The sequence below is a fragment of the Paramormyrops kingsleyae genome, chromosome 4, assembly GCF_048594095.1.
Source record: "Paramormyrops kingsleyae isolate MSU_618 chromosome 4, PKINGS_0.4, whole genome shotgun sequence".
Classification (NCBI taxonomy): domain Eukaryota; kingdom Metazoa; phylum Chordata; class Actinopteri; order Osteoglossiformes; family Mormyridae; genus Paramormyrops; species Paramormyrops kingsleyae.
This window is the reverse complement of record NC_132800.1, coordinates 8,234,744-8,246,008: the sequence shown is the minus strand read 5'-3', so window position 1 is coordinate 8,246,008 and position 11,265 is coordinate 8,234,744.

Sequence of the window (11,265 nt, the reverse complement as noted above, 5' to 3'; positions counted from 1 at the left end):
TTCCTTTTCTATAACATTTCTACTTAAAATTCAAACCAGCTGACATTTTTAACATATTTCTTGTCATATTTAACCCCCTAAAGTAGCACATTTACTGTTACTTCTCCCTGGTCTCATTTATGCTGTTGATCAAAACTAAAATTTGGTCCCTGTTATGCATTAAAGTATTTTAAACCATTAAAAACTATGCCAGCTCACTTCATGCTCAACCTGGAAGTTCCCAATGAAGTTTTAAAATATTGAAATGGAAAATTTTCTAAAATATTTTGTCCTTTGTCCTTCCTTTCTACCTGAATGACATGTTACATACTGTGCATCTCATTGCCAACAGTCTGCAGTACAGACATCTTACCCTCAGTGACTGACAGGGAAACCCGTGTTCCCACAGCTGAACCTCTGCTGATCTCCACACCACACCAGTAGTAACCAGAGTCCCCAGATGTCAGATTGTTGATGGTCACAGTGAAGACTGGCTTTGTGGGATCATCTCTGATTGACACTTCACCGCTTTTCTTTGGAGAATCAGTGCGTACTATAGGAGAACATGAACTCCAGTCACTCCCATTGCACCAGTATTTCACCTGCTGTTTATATATGTTGTCATAGGAACACAGGATGGTGACAGATCCTCCACTCTGTACAGTCACCCTGCTCACTGTGGACACACCTGCAGGAACAGTTTGAAAATTACCCAGCTGATTAACTCTCACTCCCTCTTACACCATTTATACACATATTCATAAAGTCAGTGCCAGTCTACTGTAGGCTGCAATACTTTACTCTGCAGAATATTAAAATTTGTTTTGAGTAAATGTTGTATTTAATATCACTATATTTGCAAAAATATGAAAACTGATCAGATAAAATAAAATTAGCCTGCAAAAAAAACTCCTTTTTCAGCTTATAGTTGCTTCTTTACAGCAGCAGCCAAAGCACCTGCAGGTCAGACCAGCTAATCCACCTGGAGCCAAGCAGGTTAAGCCCTGGCCAGTACTTGGATGGGAGACCAAGTAGGAAAACTAGGTAACTGCTGGTAGAGGTGTAGGTGTGGTCAACAGGTTAGTCTGTCCTGTGGTCTGTGTGGGTCCCAATGGCCCAGTGCAGTGATGGGGACACTGTGCTGTAAGAATGATGCCGTCTTTCAGATGTGATGTAACACCCAGGTCCCGTAACTCGGATGTCATAGGCGATTCCTGGGCATCTTTCAATAGAGTAGGGGTGGTACCTGATGCCCTGGCTAAATTGCCCACTGTGGCCCTTTCAATTCTGGCCTCCTTTTCATCCTCTATATCTAATTAGTGAATTCTCTCCTGCCCCTTCACCACCTTAGCTACTGTGTGGTGAGTGTACTGGTGCAGAATGGCTGCCATTACATCATCCAGGTGGGGGTGACACAGTGGTGGTTGAAGCGGCTCCCCATTGCTTCTGGAAAGTGCTTTGTGTGTCTTGAAAAGCGCTATATAAATGCAACATTCATTCTCATACATTATAGTTATTTAAATTTACATATATAGCACAAATATCAGTAAATGACAGCCAAACTGCTATTCTTTTACAGTTTGTTTATTTGTAATTTTCCTTTTATATAAGATATCTACGTAAAATTCAAACCAACTGACATTTTGTAACTTATTTCTTCTCATATTTAACCCCCTGAAGTAGCACATTTACTGTTACTTCTCCCTGGTCTCAGATGCTTGTCAAAACTAAAATTTTGTCCCTGTTATACATTAAAATATTTTCCTCCTATGTTTGTGTTAATGTCCTTCCTTTCTGACTGAATGACATGTTACATACTGAGCATCTCATTGGCTACAGTCTGCAGTACAGACATCTTACCCTGAGTGACTGACAGGTAAACCCGTGTTCCCACAGCTGAACCTCTGCTGATCTCCACACCACACCAGTAGAAACCAGAGTCCCCAGCTGTCAGATTGTTGATGGTCACAGTGAAGACTGGCTTTGTGGGATTATCACTGATTGACACTTCACCACTTATCTTTGGGTGATCAGTGTGTACTATGGGAGTACATGAACTCCAGTCACTCCCTTTGCACCAGTATTTCACACGTTGTTGATATATGTTGTCATAGGAACATATGATGGTGACAGATCCTCCTCTCTGTACAGTCACCCTGCTCACTGTGGACACACCTGCAGGGACAGTATGAAAATTACCCAGCTGATTAACTCTCACTCCCTCTTATACCATTTATACACATTAATAAAAAGACAGTCAAATGTAGGTCACAGTACTTGATTTAGCAGAATATTACAATTTTCTGGCACGGACACCAGACATGGTGATCGCGGCGATAATAAAGAGTCACATGCAGGTCCAGACAGCGCTGAGCCCCTTATGGCCACAGGGCCCCAGGTTCCCCACCGTCCTCCTCAGTTCCAGCTGCTGGGAACCACATCCCAGGTCCTGCTGATGGTTTCTCCAAGTGGGCCAAGGGTTGGTATGGAGCTTAAAACTAAACCAAAGGTTGTTACTTCTCATATCTAACCCCCTGAAGTAGCCCATTAACTGTTATTTCTCCCAGGTGTCATTTATGGTGTTGATCAAAACTAAAATTTAGTCCCTCTAATACATTAAAATATTTTCTCCTGTGTTTGTGTTAATGTCCTTCCTTTCTGACTGAATGACATGTTACATACTGTGCATCTCATTGGCTACAGTCTGCAGTACAGACATCTTACCATCAGTGACTGACAGCTGAATCCATGTTCCAACAGCTGAACCTCCACTGATCTCCACACCACACCAGTAGTAACCAGAGTCCCCATCTGCCAGATTGTTGATGGTCACAGTGAAGACTGACTGATTAGGATCATCTCTGATTGACACTTCATTGTTCGTCTGTGGAAAGTCACTGCGTACTATGGGAGTACATGGACCCGAAGAAAATTTTTCTCTGCACCAATATTTCACATGTGTTTTATAACTGTCTTCATAGGAACATGGGATGGTGACAGATCCTCCTCTCTGTACAGACACCCGTCCCACTGAGGACACACTGTTAGCACAGTGTGGAAAACAACCAACTGAATTCACATTTTCAGCATCATAGTATCTCTGGTTAATATTATATATTATCAGATTGTGTAACACTTGTACCAGGAGTCATGGCACAGAGAGATGGGTTTAAGAGGACAGTGAGGAAGTAAAGCAGCAAGACTGTCATTTTGCCATAAGAACAAGGGAAAGACACAGGAAAACAAAGCAGGTGTGTTCTAGGGGAGGGGCACTCAGCTATCATTCCCATCAGGGGCACAGAGCCAAGGTCCACATCATTTACTGACCAGGGATGGGGAGGACTGGATTTAGTCCAGAGTTTGTCATTTGGGCAGCACTGTTTTAGGGTTGGAGAGGAAAACCAGGACCTTAAGTCACTGGTAATAAATAACAGTGAGGAGAATCATCACTTTGTGGTGATCACACCCCTTTAACACTAGGGCTATATTTGTAAACACATTCAATTCAGTCATTTTTGTATTTTGAATGGCATACAGTAAGTAATGAAATGTATTTTTCGTCCATCTTCTACATGCTTATCCAGTACAGGGTCAGTACAGTACAGGGAGCGTGGAGCTGATCTGAGGCAGTACTGTTGTTAGCATGTAATTCACTCCTACCTAAATCTCTAAGACAAAGTTGGATGCAGAATTCCGTGGTATCAGGGTTAATGAATTTATGCACACAACAACCACAAGAAAGAATAAGACCATTCCTTTATAATACTGCCACATAGTGAACAAAAAGAAGACTGCAGTTAGTTCTGAAATCATCCAGTCAGTCTACATTTAACCTCTGCAGTGCAAACAGGAAGTGACAAAACCATAATAGGTGATCCAGTGTTCTGCATGTAATGAAACCAGAGAGAGTGCTAAGGAGTGTGTGCTAATACAGTGCATTACCTCAGCACCACACTGGCTTGGATGGAGTGGAACAGTGTTCATTTTTTTTTTCCAGTGGCTGGAGGGCCAATCCTGCCACCAACCTACAAATATTCTCTGAATGTTGGAAGATCTGCTTGCAGGGCTGGATGTAGGTTAATGTCATAACCAGGACAAAGCAATTGCAGGTTAAGGGTCTTGCTCAACAGCCCAATGGAGCAGGATCACTCCTGGCATTCAAAGGATTCGAACCAGCAACTTTCGATTTACTGGCAGAGAACCCCATCCTCAGAGCCACCTCTCTGCCCCATAGCCCACCTGACCAACATTATTATTGTTTTTTAAATCATTCAATAAACATCTCTCTGTTCAGCTTATTCATGATTACTGAATAAAAAGAAGATTTGATTTTACAGTAGGGGTAACTGCCCATGACATCATAGCTCCTAGGAACACAGACGCACACAAACCCCTCCACCACGATGAGGAGGCGATTCATGGAGGGGAGGATTCATCCAAGGGTTTGACCTTGGATCTCGGATGAATGATGCAGATTTTGTCTTGCTAATGGAACAGTGAAGCAGCTCTTTACCCTCACAAAAATACTGGAGCGAACATGGGAGTTTGCCAAATATGAAGTAGCTGTGATGAGCATCAGCACCTCTAAGTCGGAGGTCATGGTTCTCAGCCGGATAAAGGTGGACTGCTCCCTCAGGGTGGTGGATGAGTTACTGCTTCAAGTGGAGGAGTTCAAGTATCTTAGGGTCTTGTTTACATGTGAGGGAAGAATGGAGCAGGAGATTGGCAGTCGGATCAGCGTGGCATCAGCAGTAAGGCGTTGTTCTGATTTGTCGTGGTGAAAAGATAGCTGAGCCGCACTCATCCCACATTACTCTCATGCCAAATTATAACTCGAGACAAACCACAGCACAAAGCCAAGACTGCACACCACTGCAGCTCACCCACTGACCGCTCCAACCGGGAGCCTGCACGCCACTGCAGCTCACCCACTGACTGCTCCAACTGGGAGCCTGCACGCCACTGCAGCTCACCCACTGACCGCTCCAACAGGGAGCCTGCACACAACTGCAGCTCACCCACTGATCGCTCCAACCGGGAACCTGCAAGCCACTGCAGCTCACCCACTGACCGCTCCACCCGGGTGTCTGCATGCCACTGCAGCTCACCCACTGACCGCTCCAACCGGGAGCCTACACGCCACTGCAACTCACCCACTGACTGCTCCAAGCGGGAGCCCGCACGCCACTGCAGCTCAGCCACCGACTGCTCCAACCGGGAGTCTGCATGGCACTGCAGCTCAGCCACCGACCGCTCCAGCTGGGAGCCTGCACGCCACTGCAGCTCACCCACTGACCAGGAGCCTGCACGCCACTGCAGCTCACCCACCGACCGCTCCAGCTGGGAGCCTGCATTCCAGGAGACCTGGATCAGTCATCCAGATATTCAGTGTCCCTTGAAGGCTAAGTGCAAGAGGTGTGGGAGAAAGCACCTTGACGTCCTGCATGAGGTTAACACTCGTGGTGAAGGCAAGGCAAGTAGTAACAGCTCCACCATGCCAGAGTAGACGTGTCCCAGTACCTCCATAGCTGAGACATTTTATGTAGACAGGCCTACAGTACATAGGAATTTAATACTATAGGTAAGCCAGGTTGTGCTACACCATGGAGAGAATACCCTAGACTAGTATGCTCTCCTGGTTATGGCTGGATGATCTTGCTGCTTGAAGCCGCTCAGAAACTAGGCCTCCAGGGAAGACCAGATGACTTGACACTTCACACAGTTAGGCATGACCTATGACCTATCAAGGGGGCCATGGTGTCTTTCTCGGTGTCGCCTGGGAGCCATGCTGGTTAGACCTTCGATATACACAATACTTTCACTGCTAAGGAGCTGTTGTATGTCTTGCCCCACATACTTACCCGGTGGTAGCTCTTCAGAGGAAGCATAAACACCAGAAACACCTCCCTCTCGCTCCAATTAAGGATCCGTATCCACTCCTGCTATCTGGGTTGGACTGTCTCCATCTGATAACCCCGATAAAGCCAGTGAGACTAGGAGCCCCTGGTGTACCAGCAGCTATAAAGACCCACCTAGGCTGGACCCTACAGGATCCATCACACTTGCTGGCCACCAGTCTCAAGACTATTCATCGTCTCCTGACACATGCTGCCCCTCCAGCCTCTGATCTGTAGAGAGGCTTTGGCAGTTTGACACCTTACCGTATCACAGTGAGAGGCTCATCACACAGTACAGACAGGATACTGAGGCAGTTAAGAGACTCAAGGACTGTACAGTTTACAAAGTTTCAGTCAAAGACGTTGACTGATATGTGACTCCACTTCTTGGAAAACCAGTCGTCCTCCTTTAGCTGCCCCTATGGAAGCTACTCTTGCTCATCTTAGAGGAACTGAGAAGCATCTAGCTAGAGCCCCTGATACAGCTGCAGTTTATTGTAGGAAATTCACTAAATTATTTGAAGCTGACTACTGTATGTGTGTAAGGTTCCACCAGACACCACTGAGGGCAGTCCTGGGTGGTACATCCCACCCCACTTAGTTCAGCATAATGGCAAGAACGGACATGTCTTTAATTGCTCTTTCACCTACAGGGGTATGAGCCTAAATTAATATCTTCCCAGGCCATCACCAGGCGTGAATGATTAAGGAGGACCAGACCTTTCTCAGCTTCCTGTGGCACAATCTGAACAGGAAAACTCCTACCTGATGCTTATCAGTGGCAGGTTCTATGCTTTGGGTCCGCCTGCAGTACCTGCTGCGCCACTTTCACATTTCAGAAGCATGTGATGGACCAGAGTGAGCCAGGAGAAGATAAACGTTCCTCAGTTGAATATTGTTTTTATGTAGACAACTGCCTTCAGAGCCTAGCTACTCCGGGGGAGGCTAAGGAACTCTACAGTAAGTTGCGACACCTTCTAGCTGTAGGAGGATTTAGCTAATGTCAATGGGCCTGCAACTACCCAGAGGTCACCCAAAATCTCCATCTAGAGTCCAAAGCAGAGAGCTAAGGTCTGGCTCATGCAGCCAAGCTCTGACCCACAGGAGCACATCCTCAGGTTACGCTGGCAGTGCTTATCTTGGGATGCAAATACAGCCAGGTAGAGAGAGCTGAACCTAGAACGTGGGGGATTTACCAAGTCCTCGCCAGCCAGTATGACCCACTCGCGTTCATAGTCCCATATACCACCTGAAACAAGGTCCTGGTTTAGAAACTCTAGACCAAGTAAAGGGAGTGGGATGACCCCAACTTACCTAGTGAGCTTATCCAAGAATGGTTTAATTGGGAGAGAGAATTTACCCAGTGACCCAAAATTAATTTACTCAGATGTTTGAATAGTGATGGTTTGTGTCCACTGGCTACCAGGAGCAGAGCAGGCCTATGGTGCTGAAGCATACCTGCGTAGCAAAGGTGTGGATGGAACAGTAGAGACTGGCTTATTAGCTCCGAGGTCCAGAGTTGCATCAAAGCCAAGCAGTCAATCTGTAGACTAGACTCTGTGCAGCTCTGACTGGAGTCCAGTTAGTGGCAGTACTACAGAAGGAGCGTACTGTAGAGATCCATGACGTCAGCTACTGGATGGACTCTATGACTGTTCTAACTTGGCATCAGTCCGAATCTTGTCATTTTAAAGTATTTGTAGGGACTAGGATTGTAGAGATACAGTAGCTGACAGATTGTCAGTCATGGCGATATGTCGCTGATGACAAGCCAGCTGATGACATCACCAGGGGACTGACACTATCTCAGATAGCTGGAATCAGCAGGTGGAGCCGAGGTCCTGAGTTTCTACAGAGGCCTCAGACACACTGGCCCCCAGGACCCACGGTGTGTCAGGTGTAGGCCTGGACGATATGGCAAAAATTTATATCACGATATATTTTTTAATTTTGGTCGATACGATATAATTCCGATATCGATATGGACAATATTAAAAAGCCTCAGGAAAAAACTGCCGAGGACACACACAATGGTTGTCTGCAAACTGAATTTGCAAAGTCTATAATACCTCCAGGCTCCTCCTATTAAAATTATATAATTTTTTTTTTAAATAAAAACAGTACAAAAAAAAAGGTTCACTTTTTATTTGTATTTAGCCTTTACAAAAAAGAAATGTGAAATAAACTAATAAATAAAACTCTCAGACTCAGCTTATTAACAATAATATATTTCCATTTAAACTAGAACAGGCTGATTATTCATATACAGTCGAACCCGGTTATGCCGCCGGCCTAGGGGGTTGCCAAAAAGCGTCGAGATAACCGAAAACCAATATGGCAGCAATATATTAGCATGTGCTTGAAATGTATTTATGTGCGTTAATAACTGAGAATGTACATGCACGGGTTTTTGGCATTGCCGCGATTTGTTTGACGCGATCGGCATGCTATAAATATGTACATACATCGGGGCCGGTTCTAGACATGCATATATGAGGGGGCAGACAGAAATGTGAAGGGGGCACATGGTGGCGACAAAGGTGGGAAAGGGGTGGGGTGGTGCTCTGGATAACTGTTTTTGTCATGTAATTGGATTGCACTTTGTCAGGCCTCTGCCCTAAGACCTGTCCAACTTGGGTGTCCCACCTGAAGGCTAAGCTTCTGCTGGTGTAGCTCTTAGGGTCACTGAGGCACGCAAAGCCCCTGACCACAGTAAGGTGGCAATCCCTCAGGGGGAAAACTGAAAAGTAAAACAAAAAATAAAATAAAATATTCCTCATCAGATTAAAAACAAGACATTTACCTTAATTGGATGGCCTATATCAAACATATCTGAACCCAACAAAACACTTTTCACTATTGCCAATATTACCAAAACTAAAAAGGGTAGGCTAAGTTATGAAAAAGAAAAAATCAATTCACCGAGTCTTGAAATATAAAACTGAAAAATAGGATCGGTCAGGGTTCATTTCACTACATGTTGTACTTGTTATAACTATGTATGTGACGAATAAAGAATCTTGAAATCACAACGAACAAGTCGCTCAATGAGAATGAATGACGTAACCGACTGGCTAAGCTGCTTCTAGCGCCAAGGTGGTTCAAATGGTACGATCCACACTAGGGGTGTCTAAAATCGTTTTACATAAAATTTTCCTACAAGGTGAGGTTCTTTCTTAAAAAAAAAAAAAACAACAAGAAAAATGTTAATACCCCCCCTCCCCAAACTGCTATTTTTGTCTATTTGGGGGGGGTCTTGATCGGGGGGTACTGTACCCCCCAGTACCCCCCGATCAAGACCCCCCCCAAATAGACAAAAATAATTCGAACCATGATCTCACTAGTCACTATGATTTTGACGAGAGAGATTGCTGTTTCCTCCAAACCTTCCGCAATCACGCAGCTCATTTCGCTTTGCCCTGCCTACTGAGAAACTGGCTCATTTGCATACTAACAGTGATTGGATGTTTAGCTGGGGGGAGGGTGAGTGGGGGATCTGCCGAGTGCTGCGTGAGCCCGCGCACAAACAGAACGCGGAGGGAAAGAGCGAACAAGAAGTGAAACTTATCATCTCGTTTGTGCCTTTTTCAGTGGATTTTTCAGCTACTGTAGTAAATCTTGTCCATATTCAGTTTGTGGGTAATTATTATTTTCTTCCTCAACTTCTAAAAATTTGATTTAAGGGGGCAGGACGTTTGCTTAAGGGGGCGTTGCCCCAGCGTAGAGCCGGCCCCGACATACATGTTGGCTAACAAAAGGCATACCACCAACTAACAGCAGAGATTTACCAGTATACAATAAAAAACACCGTCGTTTCTTGATACAAACCTTTAATTATATTCTCCAACATTGAAAACACAAAGATCGCTCACAAAATCACAAAAAACCTGCGGGGTGTACTGTAGTTCGTTTTCACAAAAAGCTAACCAGTGTCAAAATTAAATTCAAGAGTCATTTCCCTCTGACGCAGCTCTGAAAAGTATCATACACGTGGTTACTATGGTTTCTTTACAAAGTCTAAAATGCTTTGTTGCTTTTGCTTTTAACAGTCTGCTTGAAAACAAATGCTTCAATATTATTTATGCTGTCTAAAAAAGTTTTACCTGGATCACGTTTCACAGCTGCGTTGTTGAGCAAATTACCATGCGAATGCGATTTGAATACGCGCTGTTTAGCACTTGTGATACATTTTTAAAAGCCGGTGAATATATATAATATTCAAATGTATATCGAAATATCGGAAATATGTTTAAAAATCGTATCACCGTTATCGAAAAAAATTATATCGCGATATATATTGATATCGAATTATTGTCCAGCCCTAGTCAGGTGGATGACTGAGGAGCATAAAGGGTCACCTTCTGCGGTTTAGCGTCAGCAGGGTTGAACAGCGAGGTTCCAGATATCAGTCTTTAACAATCCTTCACTGACCCGGTGAAATCAGTTGCTCAGCAGTCTGACAGGGCAGCCAGCGTGGGCTGCAACCCCATGGCTGATGATTTTAGAGCAGCTGAACTGAAACTCCTCTGACGTGCAGAGATTGAGAGTTTCCCTGAAGATTACGCATGTCTTGAAGCTGTGCCTGTCAACAGTAGGTTGGTGTAGCTCGCACCCGAGTTTGACACAAGCCTAATCAGGGTAGGAAGCCACCTACGCACTTGCTATGGCATAGCCCAGGACGCAGCATAACCTGGTGCTAGATCCGATCCATAGTATCACCTCCTTGCTGATTAAGTGTTATGATGAGCAGCTGCATCTTCGAGAACCAGAGTATGAGACACAGAGTAGGTGCTGTTGGGTTCTCTGGGGAAGAGCAACAGTCTGGAGAAACAGTTTGCATGTATGTTGTGTCACAGATAACGTGGTAAATCCCTCAGATGGATTTGCCCCCCTCTACTTTTACAATGCAGTGTCCAGCATTTTACTCCACAGGTGTGAACTGATTTGGTCCTTTCTTAGTGAAGATCGGTAGGAGACAGGAGAAACACTGAGGTATCATTTATAACTGTGCCGCTACAATAGCATTGTACCTAGAGCTCATGCTTAGCCTTGACACAGACTCATTCCTCATCATTACGTAACTGTACTGCATGGAGAGGGAAGCCAGGGCACCAATTTTAAGGGAGCTGGTACTGAGCTGAGAGGCCCTTAATGCTTCAGGATCCTCTATAAAGGAGCAACTGGCAGCCCAGCCAATCACCTCCCGCTTTAATCCGCATAGTGCTCTGCAGGCTAAGTGAAGGCAGCCTTGTACACCACCCTAGGCCCACATACTGTGGACTGTGCTGGTTGAGGTAGAAGGGATTTTAAATTGGAAGCCCCTGGGTTAAGTGTCCTTGGATGTAGCTGATCCTGATCCCATGACACCCAATACTCTCCTGATGGGGCG